General features: G+C 44.5%; 1 protein-coding gene across 2 annotated transcripts in view; it reads left to right on the plus strand.

The window, feature by feature from the left end:
- Window positions 1-23374, plus strand: part of MGAT3 (beta-1,4-mannosyl-glycoprotein 4-beta-N-acetylglucosaminyltransferase) — an 80474-nt gene that overhangs the window by 10030 nt on the left and 47070 nt on the right. The window contains exon 1 of one of the 2 annotated variants that reach the window (XM_077278467.1): window positions 7028-7263. The exons of the other annotated variant lie outside the window; for it this stretch is intronic. The gene's annotated coding sequence lies outside the window, so the exon portion shown is untranslated. Of the gene's footprint in view, window positions 1-7027; window positions 7264-23374 lie in introns of those variants that run through there. 2 annotated transcript variants of the gene reach the window in all.

Below are 23374 nucleotides of genomic sequence, written 5' to 3' on the forward strand. Positions count from 1 at the left end.
TATCTCAGCACACCTGGCATATCCAGTATTAGATCAGAATGTTCACTGAGAGCACATTTTGCCAAGCATGAAGGAAGGGGGCAGAGTTTTTACTGCACGTGATGTCACTTGCAGTGACGGTGCTCCTCTCTGCTTTTCCTGCATGCCAGGTATTCTCCTTACAACGAGCACTGACAGTGCACTCTTGCCAGCTTGTCACTTCTCATCAGAGCCATCAAGTGAGCCCACTGTCACTGTACACATTGTACATTCCATTAAATAGATAGACTTTGAGGATTAAAATACATTTTAGTTTTGGACCACCCCTATAATTATCCAATTGTACATCCTCCAGATGCCCTATATTTAGTCTAGGGATACCAAGTGGAGTAGAAAGCAGAGCACATCTTGTTTCTTTAGATGTCAGTATATCTAACCCCCAACGCAGCACCGCCATACACTCTTCATTGGGCATGATTCCTGAATAGGGATAGAAGGGTAAGCTGCATCCTGAAACTTCTAATGACAATTTATCTTGTCTAGGAACAAAGGGATCTACGGTTGAAATTGAACATACCATCAACATCATCTGTCCAGGGGGAACCGGGTGTACTTAATAAATGGTCGTGCTCAAATTGATAGATTTGACCACCATAAATCGAATCTGTATGGTGGCCTTAAGGCATTGTGGAAGGAGTTTACCTATTGGGATCAAATAAGGGGTCTAGATTGGTGTGGACATGATACTGATGGCTTGCATGCCTTTAACCTTATATAAGAAACACAAACGGAGTAAAGAGAGGTAGGATTAATCAATCTCTTTCTCAAGGAGATAGACAGTGTGTTGCCCGTGTTCATATCTTGCATTAAAGGGAACCTGTCACCCCCAAAATGGAAGTTGAGCTAAGCCCACCGGCATCAGGGGCTTATCTACAGCATTCTGGAATGCTGTAGATAAGCCCCCGATGTAACCTGAAAGATGAGAAAAAGAGGTTAGATTATACTCACCTGGGCGGGCGGTCCGATCCGATGGGCGTTGCGGTCCAGTCCGGGGCCTCCCATCTTGCCTGTTGAGGGCAGAGCAAAGTACTGCAGTGCGCATGCACCGGGAAAGGTCAGAGAGGCCCGGCGCACTGCAGTACTTTGCTCTGCCCTCAACAGGGCAGACAAAGTACGCCTGCGCCGGCCACAATGTGAAGACAAGAGGACGTCATCGTATGAAGATGGGAGGCCCCGGACCAGACCGCGACGCCCATTGGACCGGACTGCAGCGTGAGCGCCCCTGGGTGAGTATAATCTAACCTCTTTTTCTCATCTTTCAGGATACATCAGGGGCTTATCTACAGCATTCCAGAATGCTGTAGATAAGCCCCTGATGCCGGTGGGCTTAGCTCAACTTCCATTTTGGGGGTGACAGGTTCCCTTTAAGATTAATAATATTGAATAAGTTGTTTGCTAACTCTTTAGGTTAATTGTGCAATTTTATGGACTTATTTATATTGGCAGAACTTCTTTGTGTGTTCGTGACTTCCTCCTGTGTTGTCCAAAATTTCTTAAGTGTTGATTCTGGGAACAATACTCTACTTATAGTTATTACTTCTGGTTTTCTGTCATCTTCCGTCTTCTTTCCAATGAACTGTTCTACAAGAGTCGTTAATAGTCTCTGAAGTCTTCTTAAAGGCTCAAAACCATTTTATTGCACTTGAGGGGGCTCTAGCCGGCCACCAAGACTGGGTTCACACTGGAATTGTGGCTCTTGCTTATAGAAGAATAGGGTAGGGTTTAGTCATTTAGACAGGAAAAAGTGTTCCAATTTAGCTCTATACTTTCTTTTGAGCTTCCATTGGTAGTCTAACAGAGTGATCAGAACCTAAAATGGTGACCAACCAATGTAGATTGGCCTCTGCATTGTTAGACTTGGCGCCCAAGGGATCTTTACAGTGGGTTCTTTTCAGGATTCAAAAGAAAAGAAAGCTGTTTTTGGAACAGCGCTCGGAATTAGCTAAGAATGCTTTTGTGTCTTATAAACACGAAGGAAACCAATGAAAAAGAGTTGAAACAGTAATCTTTTGGACTCTTGGTTTCCCTTCAGGGGAATGTCTGTATATCACCCCGTCACTTACCCCCTGGACAATTTCTTGAACTCATTCTGCTATGTACTATGATACATAAAAGCTGTAGAAGCCAAACAATCCAAAAAGTATGTGAAAAGGGATTTTTTAGCCCCAAATTCTTGCATATATCTTGCAAAGAATATATATTTTTGTTCCACATTTTGGCCAAGGAGGGTAAGTAGGGAATTCACATAGACTCCGCAGGGAGTGCGGTGAATATTTGCTGTCAATCGCCTGTTACGTTTCCTACCTTGGCAGTAATGTTGAATTTCAGGAGGTAATCAGCAGTCGCGGTTATTTCTCTCAGTGCTCAGCATCCTCAGTTTTAAGTCTTTTCTGTTTTATTGGCTCTTTATTTAGTTTTATGTATCCTGTTAATTGGTGCCCTTTAATAAACTGGGTTTCTGACCAGAGATTTCTGTTTAGCTCTGCTTGCAATTGCCATCTACTTACACCATTCATGCCGTTCATTAAATATACACCGTCATTAGAGAGACAAAACACGCGGTAATAACAAGCGTGTATACAATGCTGATTGGTAGAGCACAGTACACAATTACTATGTGGCCACACACTGGTAATGACAGGGCTCGCTGCACACAGAAGCACACCCAGCTATCTGCTGATTTTTTTTATTGCAAGAGTTTTGTGCTACTTTTTGGTATATTCACACCTGCTCCATCTCCCTGTTTGCGTCCTGTTGCCGCTGAGCCCTGGCCAGTGATGTCTATCACCGATCAGCATCGTTACTTTGGCACAGTAAATTTTCGACAAACCCTGCAGCTTGCCGAACCCTAGCGGCGTGCAATATACACAGCAATTCCTGTTCTAGCAGTTGTACAAGTAGAAGGTTCATAAACTTGCGCCTACATGTAGACACTTTTAGACATCATAGGAGCTAAAAACTTATTTAATGTAAGGAACAGATCCAACACATGACTGTAAAGAAAAAGAAAAAAGCGATAGAGGCGCCTAATGGACCCTCTGGAAGAGATGTAATCCTAAGCTTTAGGGCTCATACTCATCTGCGTGAAAAACGAGTGCAGTCCAATAAAAACAAAAAATCGGATTGCACTCTGACTAATATTGATCTATGAGTCCCCTGTTCATCTGCAATTTTTATTCAAAAATCACAACATGCTGCAATTGGCCACGTATATATCGGCCGAGATTCATCAATGCAAGTCAGTGGGTGCAAGAAGAAACAAAATTGTGTGGCACACGGACCATTAGAGGGCCGTCCAATTTTTACGCATCCATCTTCTAGAAAACCTGATGTTTCATCAGCCGAGTACACAGCGTGACAAGTCAGAATAGCATAGATATATACATTGAATAGATAATGACATATATTTTAGTATAGGGCTTGTGTAGCTTCCTGTACATGTATTTAATTAATAAATATCTGAAAAACATGGCGTGGGATCCGCCAAAATCTTATTAACCAGCAGAGGGAAATCAGACAGCTGGGGGACAAAGTTTATAGCCTAGGAAGGGGGTAATAAACATGGAGCTTGCCAGGCTGTTAATATCAGCTCACAGCTGTATACTTCCACACAAAAGAGGATGGAACTTATAGACGCAGAGATAGCTGAAGGAACTGATTGAGCTCAGAAGATGAGACTCGCAGAGCGGCAAGTCTTTGATGAGTAGGAGAAATTGAAACTGTACTTAGGACGATCACATCTGCACATTTCCGGATCGAACGCCCTGAGTACGGTTTCCATTTTCACAGCTCATCAGAGACTTGATCTTACTCTCCCAGCAGCGTAAGCACTCAGTCTCATTTATGAGCTCAAACAAATGTGTCCACTATCTCTGCATCAATATTAGACTTTGCTTTGGCCCCTAAGGGACAGGCAGTTGTATCTTATAGGTGTTATCAGACTTGGACTGGGCTGTGCAGGACCCTCCAACCACTACATGAAGAGTGTTTGGCACAGTACAATTAATACAACATGGACAGACCTTGGAAGCATCCCATCATTCATTTAAAAAGAATCTGTCACCAGGTTTTTTCTAACTCATCTGAGCATAATGTAGGGACAAAGACCCTGATTCTAGCGATGTATCACTTAGTGTACAGTAGTTGTGATACAGTCTCTCTTGCTGTAGATCTAGCAGTTCTCTGAATGCCAAGCTCTGTATAACCCAGCCCACACCACTGATTGGCAGCTTTCTATTTACACTGTGCATAGGCAGGTAGTGGCCAATCAGTGGATGGGGCAGGGTTAGACAGAGCAGTTGACTAGGAGGATCAGGACCCATAATCCTGTAATGATACTCTGTTGATAAAATATTTATTTTATTTGAAAAAAAACCCAGACACAGCCTAGTAAGTAACACATCACTGAAATCAAAGTCTCTGTCCCTACATCATGCTGCCCTTAGATTACATAGCAAAAACCTTCTTTGACAAACTATCCAGTTTATTATTATATAGAGGGACAGGGAAATTTGTCAACAAGGGGCATGTGGCTGAAAAGTGGACCCCCGGAATTAGTGTCACCGATGGGCAAATGACACCCCAGGTCCGATACTGGGTGTTGTGTCAAGAACGTGACCGGACATCACAAAGAGGGGTGGATTACATGCTCCAGTACGAGCGCTTTTTGTTTCCTTAGATGTTTGATTTAGTTTCTTTCTGGAACTGATAGGACATACAAAAGAGTGGAAAATTTTCAATTTAGACGCGTTTAAAGTTACTTTTCTTTATTTTCTAATTATTATTAGATGCATCGGCACAATAAAAATGGCTACAAAGTGCCCAATCAGAAGACGTGCCATGCCAGTAGGAGCCCTAGGTATGCTGCCTCCCTTCTTGATGTGGTATATCCCTCTGCCAAGTCACGTATCAATTAGAAAACAGACAAGGAGACTATTATTCAAGAACGGGAAATTGTATCCACAAGCCGATAACACTTGTGCTCCAGCCATGTTCTGCACAACAGCGGGCTCCTTAAGGTTTCCATAGGCAGGTCGCATGTTTATACATGGTATTTTCGGCGACCCATAATGGGTGGGAAGATATTTGCAGGAAAATAGCGTTCCTAAGGCTATAGTGACACCTACTTTTTTTGTCGTTTCTTGTAAAAACCTGCTACGAATGTCATGCATTTTTGGTGTCCGTATTTTGACATTGTTTGATATAGAGAAGAGTAAGTAGTAACTTATAGAGCTTTTCTTTTGTCCTGTTATAAAAGTTAGCATGTACAGTCATGAGAAACTCAGTACACCCTCTCTAAATTGTATGACTTATGCATCGGGACGTGAACAAAATAACATCTGATCCTTAGGTCTTAACATTAGATAAATACAACCTCAGATAACCAACACCACATGACAAATTACACCGTGTCATAATTTACCAAAATTAAACTGCAGAAGCAGTGTGTGAAAAATTAAGTACACCCCATGAATCAATAACTTGTAGAACCATCTTCAGAAGCAATAATTTGGAAGTGATTGTTTTCTGTACGAGTTTATGAGTCTATCGCATCGTTCTGGAGGGATTTTTGACAACTCTTCTTTATAATGTTGGTTGTAACCTCATTGAGGTTTGTGGGCATTTTTTTTTTTTTTTATAAGCAACTCTCTTTAAAGGGACTCTGTCAGCACAAACCAAGTACAGGTGCTTTGTGCACCCTTGGCGTGGCCAAACTTTTAACTGCACCTTCCTACCAACTTGTTTTACATCCATCTCCACCCATCTTTGATTTTATAGGCCAGATCTGTCAATCAAAGAAGAGAGGGAGGTGGAGATAGCGGGATTACAAGCACTTAAATGTTTGATCTGCGCCTGTACTTGGTTTGAAAAGTCATTCGGTGCTGACAAAGTCCTATTACAAGGATTGTTCTAGCTGAAAAGTTTACAATCACTCTAAATGACTGTAGACTGCTGAATCGAGATATTGTGCGATATGCTCACTGTCACGATGCCCCTGTCTGTGATTTCCAGAATTGTGTTCATATGGTGAGTAGACTCAATAGAAGAAAATTGAGAGAAGCGGCACATGAGCACAACTTTGTAAATCACATACATGCTATCGTGTGACTGCTCACTCACACAGGAATACAGGGGAATCATGACACTGAGCACATCACACACTGTCACAATTCGGCATTCTGCTGTCTTATACATAGTGATCACAAACTTTTAATTTCAGCCTAGAAAACAATGTAAAGATACTGCCACAGCATGTCAAGAGGAGTTCATGATCGAGTCAATGACTGCAAGGTGCCCAGCTGCAACTTACCCTCTTCATTTTTCACATATACTTCTGCATTTTTGACGGGTTTTTGTTAAAGAAATAACGACTCAAGGTAATTTGTCATGTGGTGTTGGTTATCTGAGATTGTACATACCTAATAGTAAGACCTTCTAAGGAGCACATTTGTTCTTGTTGTTTGTTTTTTTTATCACATCCTGATATGTAAAACCATAGAATTCAGTACTTTTTCTCATGACTGTATATACACAACTCATGGACACGGTATTCCTATGATGTGATCAGTACTGATTTGCTAATGCAAGTCTGTGTACCAGCTCCAGTGTAAGGAGGGGGATGCCGACATCGGATCCATGGCTTATGTACAAGTCATTGTGTTGGAAGTCATTTTACTTTGAAAACTGGAGGTTTAACATTTTTGACCTTAGTTTATTTAGTTGATATCTGGCGAGGAGTTTGGTCTACAGCCAAAACAAACCAATAAAAAGTTGCATAATATCCCATCGCTCATTCCTTGTATATCAGAAAAGTCCCATAATTCTGCACATTCTATAGGCGTTTAGTCATAAAATGAATAACTCAGAACAAGATAAAGAAGATAAAACTGGAGAAGCTCGATTACTGGAAGGACACACAATGGTAGATGTAGGAAAAGGAAAATATTTGTGGTTAGGGATCACGCAGAGTTCTTACCACTGCTGTGTGTGCCTCTGTACCAGCTCTGGAGTACAGCTCTGAAGTCCTAATACTGCATGAAGAGGATAGCTGGATTTCTTTTATACTTATATGATAATTGCTGATCATCACTGAATACGAGTCAATCATTAGGATCTGAATATCCTCAGCCAATTACAGGTAGACTGAAGAACGGGGCATCGCTGCTTCTTCTCCTGGAGGAGACCACCAGAGCAGCCAGTGTCTCACAACTAGTGTTAGAGTTGGTCAGTATGCCTTTTTTTTTACTTTATTAGATTCGTTGCCTTACAAAAACATCTTGTGAGTCTGACAACCCCTATTTAACAGCTGAAAAACCAATTTAACAGGCATAAAGATAACGGAAAATGTATGTTACTGTATACTTGATCTAGTCACAGCGTTCACAGGATATTGCAAATTGCCATTTTGTGTGCATAAACTTTGTAGCAGAGGTTTTGACTCCATAAATCATCCGAGCAGCAGCTGTTCATAATAATCAATGATGACCTACTGTGGAACATGGGCGACAAAGGTGATGGTGCCAGAGCAGCTTTGATATAAGTCCTGCAGCATCTGGGGAGTGTTAGCCTCGGCACAGGGAGCAGTACTGTGTTATCCGCAGTCCTGTACAGCCGTAATCCTCAGTCGCTGTTGGACGATGTAATTATGATGCAGGACACACAAATAATACGATTGCTCCAAGTGTTCTGTGTAATCAATAGCTGTTAAATGGCTATTGGCAATCTGGTGAGCTGACAAAGTGTTAGCGAGGAGAGCACTCATGTGCCATGGCCCTTGGGCACAGATAATAAATGAATCCATCATGGCATATGGCCAGACATAGCTCATTGTGTTGGCGGCCTGACTTTGCAATAATTGTGAAAGCAGGTGCATCAAGGCTAAGAGAATCCCACTGCATGAACCCATGTCCACCTCTGCCACGTGTCAGCTTGTCTGGACTGTTCCTTCACTCTCATGCGGCAATGGAAACACTGTGTGGAGACTTTTGAAAAGATCTATTCTTCAGGAACAAATTCCACCAAGTCACAAAGGCTTGGAAGCTAAAAGGCACAGAGGCTTCACGTGACCTTGACAAGACGAGCACAGAGCGCCATAGTACTTCGCTCTCGATTTTCATGGCTCCTAACAGAAGGCCTCATGTGGGAAAGGGAATTAGGCAGAAGGTTTTTGTCCCACCTCGCCCCCAAGATATCAAGTCTCAGAGAGATGCCAGCCTGCGAGACAACCTCACACAGTGACATTCCGGTAGATTGTTGCAGTAAAAATGGAGGGAACTTTTGTAAAGGTGAAAGCTACTTTGAAAAAAAAATGATTTGGTGAATCCTAAAATATGAATAACTGGCAGCAAATCAAGCGAGTCAGTAGTCCGGCTGCTTTCATACACTTTTCTTCTTATTTGGCTCCTCTTGCCCACTAGCCCTCCTGCTGTTGGCTGTCACACACGTTTGCATATGCTACTCCTCTTGCTCTTCTTCCTACCACTAAGTCTCCTGCTGTCACATGCATCTTGGGCAGCTCTTCTTACCAATCACTAGGTGTCCTGCTGTCACATTCATCTTGAGCAGCTCTTCTTCCTATCACTAGGTCTCCTGCTGTCACATTCATCTTGAGCAGCTCTTCTTCCCATCATTAGGTCGCCTGCTGTCACATTCATCTTGGGCTGCTCTTCTTACCAATCACTAGGTCTCCTGCTGTCACATGCATCTTGGGCCACTCTTCTTACCAATCACTAGGTCTCCTGCTGTCACATGCATCTTGGGTCGCTCTTCCTATCACTAGGTCTCCTGCTGTCACATGCATCTTGGGGCAGCTCTTCTTACCAATCACTAGGTCTCCTGCTGTCACATGCATCTTGGGCCACTCTTCTTACCAATCACTAGGTCTCATGCTGTCACATGCATCTTGGGCCACTCTTCTTACCAATCACTAGGTCTCCTGCTGTCACATGCATCTTGGGTCGCTCTTCCTATCACTAGGTCTCCTGCTGTCACATGCATCTTGGGCAGCTCTTCTTCCTATCACTAGGTCTCCTGCTGTCACATGCATCTTGGGCCACTCTTCTTCCTATCACTAGGTCTCCTGCTGTCACATGCATCTTGGGCTGCTCTTCTTCCTATCATTAGGTCTCCTGCTGTCACATTCATCTTGAGCAGCTCTTCTTCCCATCATTAGGTCGCCTGCTGTCACATGCATCTTGGGCAGCTCTTCTTACCAATCACTAGGTCTCCTGCTGTCACATGCATCTTGGGCTGCTCTTCTTCCCATCACTAGGTCTCCTGCTGTCACATGCATCTTGGGCCGCTCTACTTCCTATCACTAGGTCTCCTGCTGTCACATTCATCTTGGGCCGCTCTTCTTCCTATCACTAGGTCTTCTGCTGTCACATGCATCTTGGGCCGCTCTTCTTCCTATCACTAGGTCTCCTGCTGTCACATGCATCTTGAGCAGCTCTTCTTACCAATTACTAGGTCTCCTGCTGTCACATGCATCTTGGGCCGCTCTTCCTATCACTAGGTCTCCTGCTGTCACATGCATCTTGGGCCACTCTTCTTCCTATCACTAGGTCTCCTGCTGTCACATGCATCTTGGGCTGCTCTTCTTCCTATCATTAGGTCTCCTGCTGTCACATTCATCTTGAGCAGCTCTTCTTCCCATCATTAGGTCGCCTGCTGTCACATGCATCTTGGGCAGCTCTTCTTACCAATCACTAGGTCTCCTGCTGTCACATGCATCTTGGGTCGCTCTTCCTATCACTAGGTCTCCTGCTGTCACATGCATCTTGGGCTGCTCTTCTTCCCATCACTAGGTCTCCTGCTGTCACATGCATCTTGGGCCGCTCTACTTCCCATCACTAGGTCTCCTGCTGTCACATTCATCTTGAGCCGCTCTTCTTCCTATCACTAGGTCTCCTGCTGTCACATTCATCTTGGGCCGCTCTTCTTCCTATCACTAGGTCTCCTGCTGTCACATGCATCTTGGGCCGCTCTACTTCCCATCACTAGGTCTCCTGCTGTCACATTCATCTTGAGCAGCTCTTCTTCCTATCACTAGGTCTCCTGCTGTCACATTCATCTTGAGCAGCTCTTCTTCCTATCACTAGGTCTCCTGCTGTCACATTCATCTTGGGCCACTCTTCTTCCTATCACTAGGTCTCCTGCTGTCACATGTATCTTGGGTCGCTCTTCCTATCACTAGGTCTCCTGCTGTCACATGCATCTTGAGCAGCTCTTCTTACCAATTACTAGGTCTCCTGCTGTCACATGCATCTTGGGCCGCTCTTCCTATCACTAGGTCTCCTGCTGTCACATGCATCTTGGGCTGCTCTACTTCCCATCACTAGGTCTCCTGCTGTCACATGCATCTTGGGCCGCTCTACTTACCATCACTAGGTCTCCTGCTGTCACATGCATCTTGGGCCGCTCTTCCTATCACTAGGTCTCCTGCTGTCACATGTGTGGCGCCCCTAGAGGTATTTGCCACAAAAATAGTTATTGACACCAAATACAAATATTAAAATAGCAAGACTGCATTACCATCTCCGGCCAGAAGGGGGAGCTCCAGAGACTCCCCTTGATCTATTCTGGTCTGAGAAAAAAACTGGCAGTTGGGCTGAGGAGCTGAAAGTGAGAGGTCGTATAACTGAACTCCTAACAGCCCTATGACGGATTATAGGCCCGTGATACCCATAGTAGGAAAAGAGGAATAGAGAAAAAGGACATTGTGAGAACCGGGTAGCAATAACCTCTACCCAGAATAGGCGCAGAGACGGATACCGGATCCGTGGCTATATTCATTATATATAATACAGCAACCGGAAGGAAGTGAGGTGATATCAGCTTCACCAGGGTAAGACGCAGCAACAGACACAGAGTTCAGCGGTACTCCCAGAGGGGGTAAGCCGACAAAAAAAGGACTCGGGTTGTCCGTCGAACCAGAGCACAGAAGAGACATATTGGGTCGGCAGCCAGTTCACATACAGCAGCAGGGCCATACAGAAACTGCGCATAATAAGAGGTGGAAATCCTGACAGGGTCAAAGTAATTCAGAGTTCTTAAACAGACTCCGGTGACAGTATTGGTTGCAAATCCCTTTTTGTTGAAGTAAACTGGTTGAACGTTTCAGCGCCTCAGTCTTTCATTTGGACAATAGCCATCGATCCAGGATCGGGGTCATCACAGCTGAGAGGACCTGCTGCTGATCAAGTAAGTGTCTGTTCCTTCATGATATCCCTTGCACTGTGCATCGCCTGAGGCCACAGCACCGGGTCAAGCCACTAGTGACATCCCCCTCAAGAGACGGACCTCTTTGATCTGGTGCTGGGTACCTCGGTCTCACGGGCGTCACACATGCATCTTGGGCTGCTCTACTTCCCATCACTAGGTCTCCTGCTGTCACATGCATCTTGGGCTGCTCTTCACCTATCACTAGGTCTCCTGCTGTCACATGCATCTTGGGCTGCTCTTCCTATCACTAGGTCTCCTGCTGTCACATGCATCTTGGGCTGCTCTTCCTATCACTAGGTCTACTGCTGTCACATGCATCTTGGACCGCTCTTCACCTATCACTAGGTCTCCTGCTGTCACATGCATCTTGGGCTGCTCTTCCTATCACTAGGTCTCCTGCTGTCACATGCATCTTGGACTGCTCTTGCTATCACTAGGTCTCCTGCTGTCACATGCATCTTGGGCCGCTCTTCACCTATCACTAGGTCTCCTGATGTCACATGCCTCTTGGGCTGCTCTTCCTATCACTAGGTCTCCTGCTGTCACATGCATCTTGGGCCGCTCTTCTTCCTATCACTAGGTCTCTTGCTGTCACATGCATCTTGGGCCGCTCTTCTTCCTATCACTAGGTCTCTTGCTGTCACATGCATCTTGGGCCACTCTTCTTCCTATCACTAGGTATCCTGCTGTCACATGCATCTTGGGCCGCTCTTCTTCCTATCACTAGGTCTCTTGCTGTCACATGCATCTTGGGCCACTCTTCTTCCTATCACTAGGTCTCCTGCTGTCACATGCATCTTGGGCCGCTCTTCTTATCACTAGGTCTCCTGCTGTCACATGCATCTTGGGCCGCTCTTACCAATCACTAGGTCTCCTGCTGTCACATGCATCTTGGGCCGCTCTTCTTATCACTAGGTCTCCTGCTGTCACATGCATCTTGGGCTGCTCTTCTTCCTATCACTAGGTCGCCTGCTGTCACATGCATCTTGGGCAGCTCTTACCAATCACTAGGTCTCCTGCTGTCACATGCATCTTGGGCCGCTCTTCTTATCACTAGGTCTCCTGCTGTCACATGCATCTTGGGCTGCTCTTCCTATCACTAGGTCTCCTGCTGTCGCATGCATCTTGGGCAGTTCTTACCAATCACTAGGTCTCCTGCTATCACATGCATCTTGGGCCGCTCTTCCTATCACTAGGTCTCCTGCTGTCACATGCATCTTGGGCCGCTCTTCTTCCTGTCACTAGGTCTCATGCTGTCACATGCATCTTGGGCCCCTCTTCCTATCACTAGGTCTCCTGCTGTCACATGCATCTTGGGCCGCTCTACTTCCTATCACTAGGTCTCCTGCTGTCACATGCATCTTGGGCCGCTCTTCTTCCTGTCACTAGGTCTCATGCTGTCACATGCATCTTGGGCCGCTCTTCTTATCACTAGGTCTCCTGCTGTCACATGCATCTTGGGCCGCTCTTCTTCCTATCACTAGGTCTCCTGCTGTCACATGCATCTTGGGCAGTTCTTACCAATCACTAGGTCTCCTGCTATCACATGCATCTTGGGCCGCTCTTCCTATCACTAGGTCTCCTGCTGTCACATGCATCTTGGGCCGCTCTTCTTCCTGTCACTAGGTCTCATGCTGTCACATGCATCTTGGGCCCCTCTTCCTATCACTAGGTCTCCTGCTGTCACATGCATCTTGGGCCGCTCTTCTTCCTGTCACTAGGTCTCATGCTGTCACATGCATCTTGGGCCGCTCTTCTTATCACTAGGTCTCCTGCTGTCACATGCATCTTGGGCCGCTCTTCTTCCTATCACTAGGTCTCCTGCTGTCACATGCATCTTGGGCCCCTCTTCCCATCACTAGGTCTCCTGCTGTCACATGCATCTTGGGCAGCTCTTCTTCCTGTCACTAGGTCTCCTGCTGTCACGTGCATCTTGGGCCGCTCTTCTTCTTATCACTAGGTCTCCTGCTGTCACATGCATCTTGGGCCGCTCTTCTTATCACTAGGTCTCCTGCTGTCACATGCATCTTGGGCTGCTCTTCCTATCACTAGGTCTCCTGCTGTCGCATGCATCTTGGGCTGCTCTTCCTATCACTAGGTCTCCTGCTGTCACATGCATCTTGGGCAGCTCTTCTTCCTATCACTAGGTCGCCTGCTGTCACATGCATCTTGGGCAGCTCTTACCAATCACTAGGTCTCCTGCTATCACATGCATCTTGGGCCCCTCTTCCTATCACTAGGTCTCCTGCTGTCACATGCATCTTGGGCTGCTCTTCCTATCACTAGGTCTCCTGTTGTCACATGCATCTTGGGCCGCTCTTCGTGGACTGATTGATAAATAGGTTTGCAGGAAATATTATTTGAAATCCTGCTTATTCTGGGTGTAGCAGTCGAGAGGCCACTCCTAATCAGTGATTCACAGTTATCTGTATGCATGCCTATACAAAGATAACTGTTAATCACTGATTAGGACCTCCCCTTTGACTGCCGAGTCCAGAATAAGCAAGGATTTCAGTGAACAACACACAAAGTATACTACAAACTAATATATATATAAGTTTGTAGTATATATATACACCAGCAGATCAAAAACAGGTATATATATACAAACACACCTGTTTTTGATCTGCTGGTGTATGTATGTATGTATGTATGTATGTATATATATATATATATATATATATATATATATATATATATATATATATATATATATATATATATATACACACATACATATACACTGCTGATTAGCCAATAAGTTCCTTTGTGTTACTTCTCCCATTAAAGTGATGGAGTAGAAAGTGTTGAAAAATCTGTCTGCCACAGTTCATGTGCGAACAATCCCGAACACAGGATGACCTGGAAGCTGGCAGTGGGCAAACCCAATTATACCAGCTCTGAGTCATTGTGGCACGAAACAAAGAATCTCTATTGTCTGTGTAAGATGTATACATGGGTGAGATTCACTAAGCAAAATGCAGCAGAACTCTGGCTCACATTGTCATACATGTTGTGTGTCAGATTTATGTGCATGGGCTTATTCAGACATCATTGATTTTTCTTGCATGCAAGAAAAGCGGTCCTAGATTCATCAGTGTTTTTGATCAGTGTCATCACAGTTTGGTCAGTTTTTACCATCAGATGTCCATCAGTTTTACTCGGATGGGAAAAAAACTTCTAAACCTTCTATTAAACAATCCATGTAAGGGTATGTGCGCATGTTGCGGATTTGGCTGCAGATCCGCAGCAGTTTTCCATGCGTTGTACAGTACCACGTAAACCTATGGAAAACCAAATCTGCAGTGTACATGCTGCAGAAAATTTCATGTGGAAATGCTGCAGTTTATTTTCCGCAGCATGTCAATTCTTTGTGCGGATTCCGCAGCGTTTTACACCTATTCCATAATAGGAATCCGCAGGTGTAAAAACGCAGGCGAAATCTGCACAAAAACTGCATAAAATCCACAGCAAATCTGTGGGGAATCCGCAGGTAAAACACAGGGCTTTTTACCTGTGGATTCTGCAGAATCCGCAAGGAATAATCCGCAATGGAATCCGCAACATGTGCACATACCCTCAAACAGACAGCACACGAATGGCATCTGAGTTCTGCCCCAGTTTTTTGACGGACCCATAGACTTGCATTGGTGAGTTTGATCTGACACTCGGATCAATAATAAGTCTCTGTTCTGTGTTTTTGTGGGGACCAACCCAAGGAAAAATAATCAGACGTGAAGTACCCCATAGACATTCGTAGGTAGGAGTGCTATCTGTGAAATACAGGTGCGAGAAAAACTGCTGTCTGAATGAGGCCTTAGACACATTTTGCGCCCCAATTGACTGTTTTGAAAAGCGTCTAGAAAAGTCAGAATCCAAGATTGGTTACAAAATGCATCAAGTAAGAGAGGTGGCATAAGGAAACATGAAAAGTGACTACCGTAATTTTTCCTCAGGGTGTTTTATACCATTGCACCTGTTAAATTTGGCGCAGCTTGTGCCTGTTTGAACTAGTTTTATGTTTAATAAGTCTGCCTACATGATGGTTGTTCGTTCGAATAACTTGTTATTGCTGAAGCTATATTAGGTCTTGTTCAGACGCAGTGTTTTTGTTGAACGTTTTGTGTTTTAAAAAAATGTGTCTTTACAGTAGCAGCAAAATCAATGAGATTCTCAAGATCTCATTCACACTGCATTTTTTGGTTTTTTTTTTTCCAGCTGCTGTGCCTTTTTAAAACGGCAGCATGTCAATTCTTTCAACATTTTTAACTAAACTAATGCATAAAAAAAAAGAAAAATGTGCATTTTTTTCTGTCAACATTCTGCCTTTTTAGTAAAAAAACAGCAATGAACATTCTCTAACTTAGGCCATAGCAATACATGCGGCCGCACGCTCCGCTCCTGAGTGACGGCGGCAATGCCGGGTATTACCATGCGAGACTCGGACGTACTTCTCGCATGTGTGATCCCGGCCTTAGCAGTGTTATTCATATGTCTGTAGCTCCTAGTAATGTTTTGCATTAGTTACCCTGGCATTAGGGGGAAAAAAAGGTGTAGTCCTCTCAAATGTTTATACAGGGAAATTACGCCACACACAAAGGTGTGTAGTGAATGTATTAAATATTCAGAAGGAACTAAATTATGCACAGCATTATCTTTTCTGTGAATACACTTCGATCCAATCTGCCAGTTCTCGTGTTTACACAGATATTTGTATTGTACAGCCTTTATGATGGATGATAGCACCTTAAATGACTGAATACATTAATGAGAACTTCAGGAGGAGTCATGTGATCCCTATGTGCCAATTAGCAAATATGAAAATGAATATATGACAAAAACAGGAGGCACAGACTGCGACATTTTTAAAATGTCCGAATTTTCATAGGTGTGCTGTACTCAGGAACTCGTCATATCACTGTACCAAAGTGAAGCCTGGGGAAGGGGTACTAGAAGTGTTTACCCCCCTAAGATGGCCAGTCTAAGGCCACGTTCAGTATTTGGTGAGTTTTTTACATCAGTATTTGTAATCCAAAACCAGGAGAGGAACAATCAGAGGACAAGTATAAGGCCGGGGTCACACATGCGTGTTTTACGTACGTAAGAGCGCAAAAACTACGTCCGTAAAACTCGCATTACATACGGCACAATGCTTCTCAATGGGGCTGCTCCTATTAGCCGTATATTACGGTTCAGTATTATACGGCTTTCTACGGCCGTACAAAATCGCAGCATGCTGCGTTTGTCAGCGTATTGCGCAAATAATACGCCAATGAAAGTCTATGGTGGCGAGAAAAATACGGATTCCACACGGACCTGCAGTGTGACTTGCGAGAAATACGCAGCGCTGTTAGTGAAAAGTCGGTAATTCAATTGCCGGCTTTTCATTTCTCCTGCACAAACCCGACAGGATATGAGACATGGTTTACATACAGTAAACCATCTCATATCCCCATTTTTTTTGCATATTCCACACTACTAATGTTAGTAGTGTGTATGTGCAAAATTTCAGCGCTGTAGCTGCTGAAATAAAGGGTTAAATGGCGGAAAAAATTGGCGTGGGCTCCCGCGCAATTTTCTCCGCCAGAATGGTAAAGCCAGTGACCGAGGGCAGATATTAATAGCCAGGAGAGGGTCCATGGTTATTGGTCCCCCCTGGCTACAAACATCTGCCCCCAGCCACCCCAGAAAAGGCACATCTGGAAGATGCGCCTATTCTGGCACTTGGCCACTCTCTTCCCACTCCCTGTAGCGGTGGGATATGGGGTAATGAAGGGTTAATGCCACCTTGCTATTGGAAGGTGACATTGAGCCAGATTAATAATGGAGAGGCGTCAATGATGACACCTATCCATTATTAATCCAATTGTTGGAAAGGGTTAAAAAACACACACACACATGATTAAAAAGTAGTTTAATGAAATAAACACAGCGGTTGTTGTAATAATTTATTGTTCTCTAAATCCATCAGGAGCACCCTCGCTTGGAAAAATAATAAACGCACAAGATACATACCTTCTGGTGAACCGTCTCGTCCCACGAAGTAATCCATCTGAAGGGGTTAACTAATATTACAGGAACGAGCTGCGATAAACCACTCGCTCGTGCCTGTAATCCCCGGGTGCTGAAAGGAAAGCTGGATCTGTACTTACATTGAGTCGCGGTGAGGCGCCCTCTGGTGGATGTTCTCATGAACTGCAGCCTGGGAACTTTTTCCCACGCTCCAGGTCATATGAGGACATCCACCAGGGGGCGCATCACCGCGACTGAAGGAAATGTAGGTCAATGACCTACATTTCATTCATTCGCCGGGGAATTACAAGCACGAGCACAGCTGCATTATAGCAGGGCTCCTGCCTGTAATATTAGTTAACCCCTTCAGATGGATTACTTCGTGGGACGAGACGGTTCACCAGAAGGTATGTATCTTTTGCGTTTATTATTTTTCCAAGCGAGGGTGTTCCTGATGGATTGAGAGAACAATAAATTATTACAACAACCGCTGTGTTTATTTCATTAAACTACTTTTAAATCATGTGTGTGTGTGTGTGTTTTAACCCTTTCCAACAATTGGATTAATAATGGATAGGTGTCATCATTGACGCCTCTCCATTATTAATCTGGCTTAATGTCACCTTCCAATAGCAAGGTGGCATTAACCCTTCATTACCCCATAGCCCACCGCTACAGGGAGTGGGAAGAGAGTGGCCAAGTGCCAGAATAGGCGCATCTTCCAGATGTGCCTTTTCTGGGGTGGCTGGGGGCAGATGTTTTTAGCCACGGGGGGGCCAATAACCATGGACCCTCTCCTGGCTATTAATATCTGCCCTCAGTCACTGGCTTTACCACTCTGGCGGAGAAAATTGCGCGGGAGCCCACGCCAATTTTTTCCGCCATTTAACCCTTTATTTCAGCAGCTACAGCGCTTAAATTTTGCACATACACACTACTAACATTAGTAGTGTGGAATATGCAAAAAAAATGGGGATATGAGATGGTTTACTGTATGTAAACCATGTCTCATATCCTGTCGGGTTTGTGCAGGAGAAATGAAAAGCCGGCAATTGAATTACCGGCTGTTCACAGATATCGCGCTGAATGAAATCTAAATACAGAATATATATATATGTGTCTCAATGACATATATATATATATATATATATATATACTGTATATATGTTTTCCCGAACATTTGAGCACATAAATCCATTAGATGTCGGTTTTGCAAGCCTGCGCGAAAATCTCGCAGTACGGATGCCATACGGATTACATACGGAGGATGCCATGCGCAAAATACGCTGACACACCCTGACTACGGATCAATATTTTGGGAACATTTCTCCGTATTACGGCCGTAGTACGGACGTATAATACGTGGCGTATTGTCTTACGCCAAGTGTGACTCCAGCCTAATAGAAACACGTCACCGCTTCTGTATTTATCACCCAATCCTAGTTTTGGCTTACAAATACTGAGGTAAAATACTGACCAAATACTGAACATGGCCTAAGAGTCACATAGGAATCAGATGGCATTAAGGCCACGTTCACACGTTCAGTATTTGGTAAGGTTTTTTTTACCTCAGTATTTGTAAACTACCGTAACTAACTTTTCCTCTGATTGTGCCTCTCTAGATTTTGGCTTACAAATACGAAGGTCAAGAAACCTCACCAAATACTGAACGTGTGAAAGTGGCCTTAAAAGGAACCTGTCAGCGGATTTTGCCGCTATAAGATGCGTCCACTGCCTTTCAGGGCTTATGTACAGCATTCTATAATGCTATAGATAAACCCCCGGTCCGACCTGCAAGTGAAGAAAAATAAGTTATATTATACTCACTCGGGAGGGCGGTCCTGTCCGATGGGTGTCGCAGGTCCAGGTCCGGTGCCTCCCATCTTCTTGCGACGCCTCCCTCCTGCTTCTTCATCTCTCCCCGGCATCGGCGCTCCTGCTTAGGCGTACTTCTCTGCCCTGTTGAGGGTAGGCCAAAGTACTGCAGTGCGCAGGCGCCGGGCCTCTCTGACCTTTCCCAACGCCTGCACACTGCAGTACTTTACTCTGCCCTCAACAGGGCAGATAAGTATGCCTGCACAGGAGCGCGATGCCGGGGAGCCATGAAGCAACAGGAGGGCAGCATTGCAAGAAGATGGGAGGCGCCGGACCTGCGACACCCATCGGACCGGACCGCCCCCGGGTGAGTATAAAAAAACATCACCCACAAATACTTAGGTAAAATACTGACCGAATACTGAAAATGTGCATACTATCTGCTCACACACTAAGGCTACTTTCACACTAGCGTTTTTTTGCATACGTCGCAATGCGTCGTTTTGGCGAAAAAACGCATCCTGCAAAGTCTGCAGGATGCGTTTTTTCCCCATAGATTTACATTGGCGACGCATTGCGACGAATGCACACACGTTGCAACCGTCGTGCGACAGTTGCATCGTGTTTTGGCGGACCGCCGGCAGCAAAAAACGTTACATGTAACGTTTTTTTGTGCCGACAGTCCGCCATTTCCGACCGCGCATGTGCAGCCGGAACTCCGCCCCCACCTCACCGCACCTCACAATGGGGCAGCGGATTCGTGGAAAAACAGCATCCGCTGCCCCCGTTGTGCGGCGCATTCACTGCTAGCGTCGGTACGTCGGCCTGACGCACTGCGACGGGCCGAGTACGACACTAGTGTGAAAGTAGCCTTAGGGTTAAGATTAGGACTGTGAGGGTATGTTTACACTGAGGTGTTTTTTTATGCTTTTTTTGCAGCTGAAAATGAGTTCTATTGGAGAGTTGGGCTATGTGCACAAAATTTTCATGCTGAGCATTTCAGAGCAGAAACTCAACATTTTTGAGGAGTTTTGAGATTTGAAGGAAGATTGAGAGTTTACGCTCAGTTTCTGTGCCAAAAACTCCATGCGCACTTAACCTTGGAGGGTTCACCCCCCCCAGCGCAAAAAAAAAACCTGTATGTTGACAATATTTTTTAAGATTTGTTTTTTTTTTAGCCAATTCCCACAAATCATCCTCAGAAACTCTCTTCCAAATTATATATATGGCAAAATCCATTCATATGATGAGTTTTTGAGCTTTGTTTTTATTGATAGGTTTTTGAGGCAGCATAGTGGCTCAGTGGTTAGCACTGCTGCTTTGCAGCGCTCCCACCAAGGACATTTGTAAGGAGTTTGTATGTTCTCTCCATATTTGCGTGGGTTTCCTCCGGGTTCTCTATTATCTTCCCACGCTCCAATGACATACTCATAGGGAATGTAGATTGTGAGCCCCAATGGGGACAGTGATGATAATGTATGTAAAGCGTTGCAGAATATGATAGCGCTATATAAGCAAAACATAATAATAATAACAACAATGACTGGCAAAAAAGAAAGTGCCTGTCACTTTGATGCAAATTCTGAAGGAAATCTTTCCAAACTAGACACTGTCCAATGAAAAAACTGCAAAGAATGCTTCATATAAATAACTCTCCCAAAACTCTTCAAAATCTCCTCCAGGAAATGTTCCTATCTGAAGTACTTGAAGTGGTTTCTGCTTGAAAATCTCATGATTTTTTTTTAACTCATTATGAACACATGCTTACATGGCAGTTCATAACCACAAATCTTCTTTTTATCCATCCTTTAGTTATTAGAATTGTGTGATTTAGGTCATTGTTGCATCTCTCAACCTCTTCTGAGCTTGGGGCCATGGACTGCTGCCCTTCAGTCTCCTGTAATATGTTGTGATATCAGCACATATGAATCCATGGTTCACTGTCGGGATAAACTTTCAGTGTTGGTCTGCAGTGTTCTTGTCTTTCTCCAAAGAATTGTACATTTGGGTTCAAAAGTTCTGTTTTTGTTCCAACCGTCCATAGAACATTTTCCCAGAAGCTTTGAGTAACATCCAGTGGTCTCTGGCAAACTTGAGACGAGCTATAATATTTTTTATATTTGTTTTTCTATTGCTGCGGCTACTATCATGGTGTCTTTCCATGATCACTGTTGTTGTTCAGTGTTTTTTTTAGTGAACTCTTGTAAAGAGTTTTTTCCAGTTTGTAGAGTCTTCAGTAGGTCTTTTGCCATTAGCCTTGGGTTCCTTCTCTTCTCTTTCAGTATTGCCTGCTGTGGTCTTGGAGTGATTTTAAAAGGATGACTATTCCTCGGGAGAGGAGCAACACTCAGGAATTTTCTCAATTTGTACACAAATAGTCTAACTGTGGAGTAATGGACCCAAAGGTCCTTTTGTTGTACTCTCTTCTAGCTACCTGCATCTTCTGAGGTCTGCTGAAGGTTGTTTGCCTCCAGGCAGAGTGGACACTAGCCAACCTCTCTTCAGAAGAACAGGTTTGCCAGTGTCAGGCTTTGTGTAGCTTCATATAATGGGCAAAGCACCTGTGAAACTCACATTTCTAGTTTCATATGTTTTTAAATACCCATTGCCAGTTCTCTTGGAGACCATTAACTCCAAGGTCTACTCACATTTTCTCCCTCCAGAGTGGATATATACTGTACATAGTGCGCTAAACAAAAGACAAGAAAAGTACAACTGTTTGTGTGTGATTAGCTTACTTAAAGGGGTTTTCTCAAATTTAGGGGATAGGGGTTAACTTCCCGACTACTTGGAACACCACCAATCTACGGAATCATGTGAGTGGAACTTAGGTCCTTCATGGACTTGCCGCTCCATTCATCCTTAATGGGACTGTCAGAGAAAGCTTGGCGCTGCACTTGACTAGTCTTCGTCACTTCCGTAAGAATGACTTCAGCGCCAATGCTCATGAACAACCTCCTCCCCAGTCACATGAGCCCCGGTTTTCTGGATTCCTAGTTGTTGGACCCACAGCGATTGGGAAGTTGTCCCCTAAAATTATATTTGTGTGACTTAGATAACAATCACACCTCATTTTATGAGTAATTAATTCGGAAATATGCAGTAGATAATTCCAACAGTTTCACTTACTTTTCTTACAAATGTTACTCCTGCCATAGATCAACATGATAATATTTATACGCTTTTTGTTTGGGGGGGGGGGGGGGAGGAATAATGGAGTGTATGAGGCAGGCCAAGTGATTCTAAGGCCACTTTCACACTAGTGTATTCTGTTCTGTATTTTGCATAAGTATTTGAAAGCCAAAACCAGGGATAGAGCACAAAGTATCCTGGAACGGTTCATGACCTCTTCATTGTACTGGAAACAATAGTAGTTTTGGCTTACAAATACTGATGCAAAACATTGTAAAAAAAAAAAAATGCTGCCATGTAAATTTGGCCATATATTCTGCACTCCTGCTCTGCCGCCTAAGAATCCATTAGTATTACCCAGGTCCCATGGAGATATAAAGGGACCTCTTCAACAGATTCATTCTGGCCTAAACACAGGCAACATGAAATACTGATAGGCTTCCTCATGATAAAGGATAAAAGACATTCTGTGATGTCCAAAATTGCTATTTAACTGCAGACATAGGGTTAATCTGAAGGTAAATGGCATTGGCCACTTTGCCATAGTCAGCTATAGGGAAAAAATGAAGTTCTATCTTCCCTGTAGCTGCTCACTTCCTGTCATCGGGGCGGTGCAAGGAGTGGATCCAGTCATTGCTCACTGTACTGTGAGTGCGGGTGTAACCACTTCCCAATACTTTGATTGACAATGTGCTACATACATATGAGTCGCCCAGCCAGGGCAGTGGGGTATTCGGTACCGGGTCCAGCAGGGGGATGTCACGGTGGCTGCGACCTGGTCCGTGGCCCTGGGGCTAAACGTTAAAGGGGAACGGTCTTTAAAGGGGAAAATGTTCAAAGTCTGTCGTGACGCCACTTGTGGTGTTCGCTCAGTAGTCAGACCCGTGCTGCGTTGAAGGGGTCCCCTGGGGATGTTGTTGCAGCACAGGTGTTACACTTCCCACAGGTGAAGCGGGGTCCTCAGGGATCCTAAGATGTGTGGCAAGGTGGTGAATGCCAACGAATAAGTGGAGGACACAAGTTGTAAGTCTTTACCTGGTTTACTGTAGTTAGCAGGCCACAGTCCAGGGTACCAGGCACGGATGATGGTATAGCCCGGCCCGCCCAGAGGCAATGGAGGGTTCCCTTTCCCAGTAAAGGTCCGTGAGCCTTT

Source organism: Ranitomeya variabilis, chromosome 8 (assembly GCF_051348905.1).
Source record: "Ranitomeya variabilis isolate aRanVar5 chromosome 8, aRanVar5.hap1, whole genome shotgun sequence".
Lineage (NCBI taxonomy): Eukaryota > Metazoa > Chordata > Amphibia > Anura > Dendrobatidae > Ranitomeya > Ranitomeya variabilis.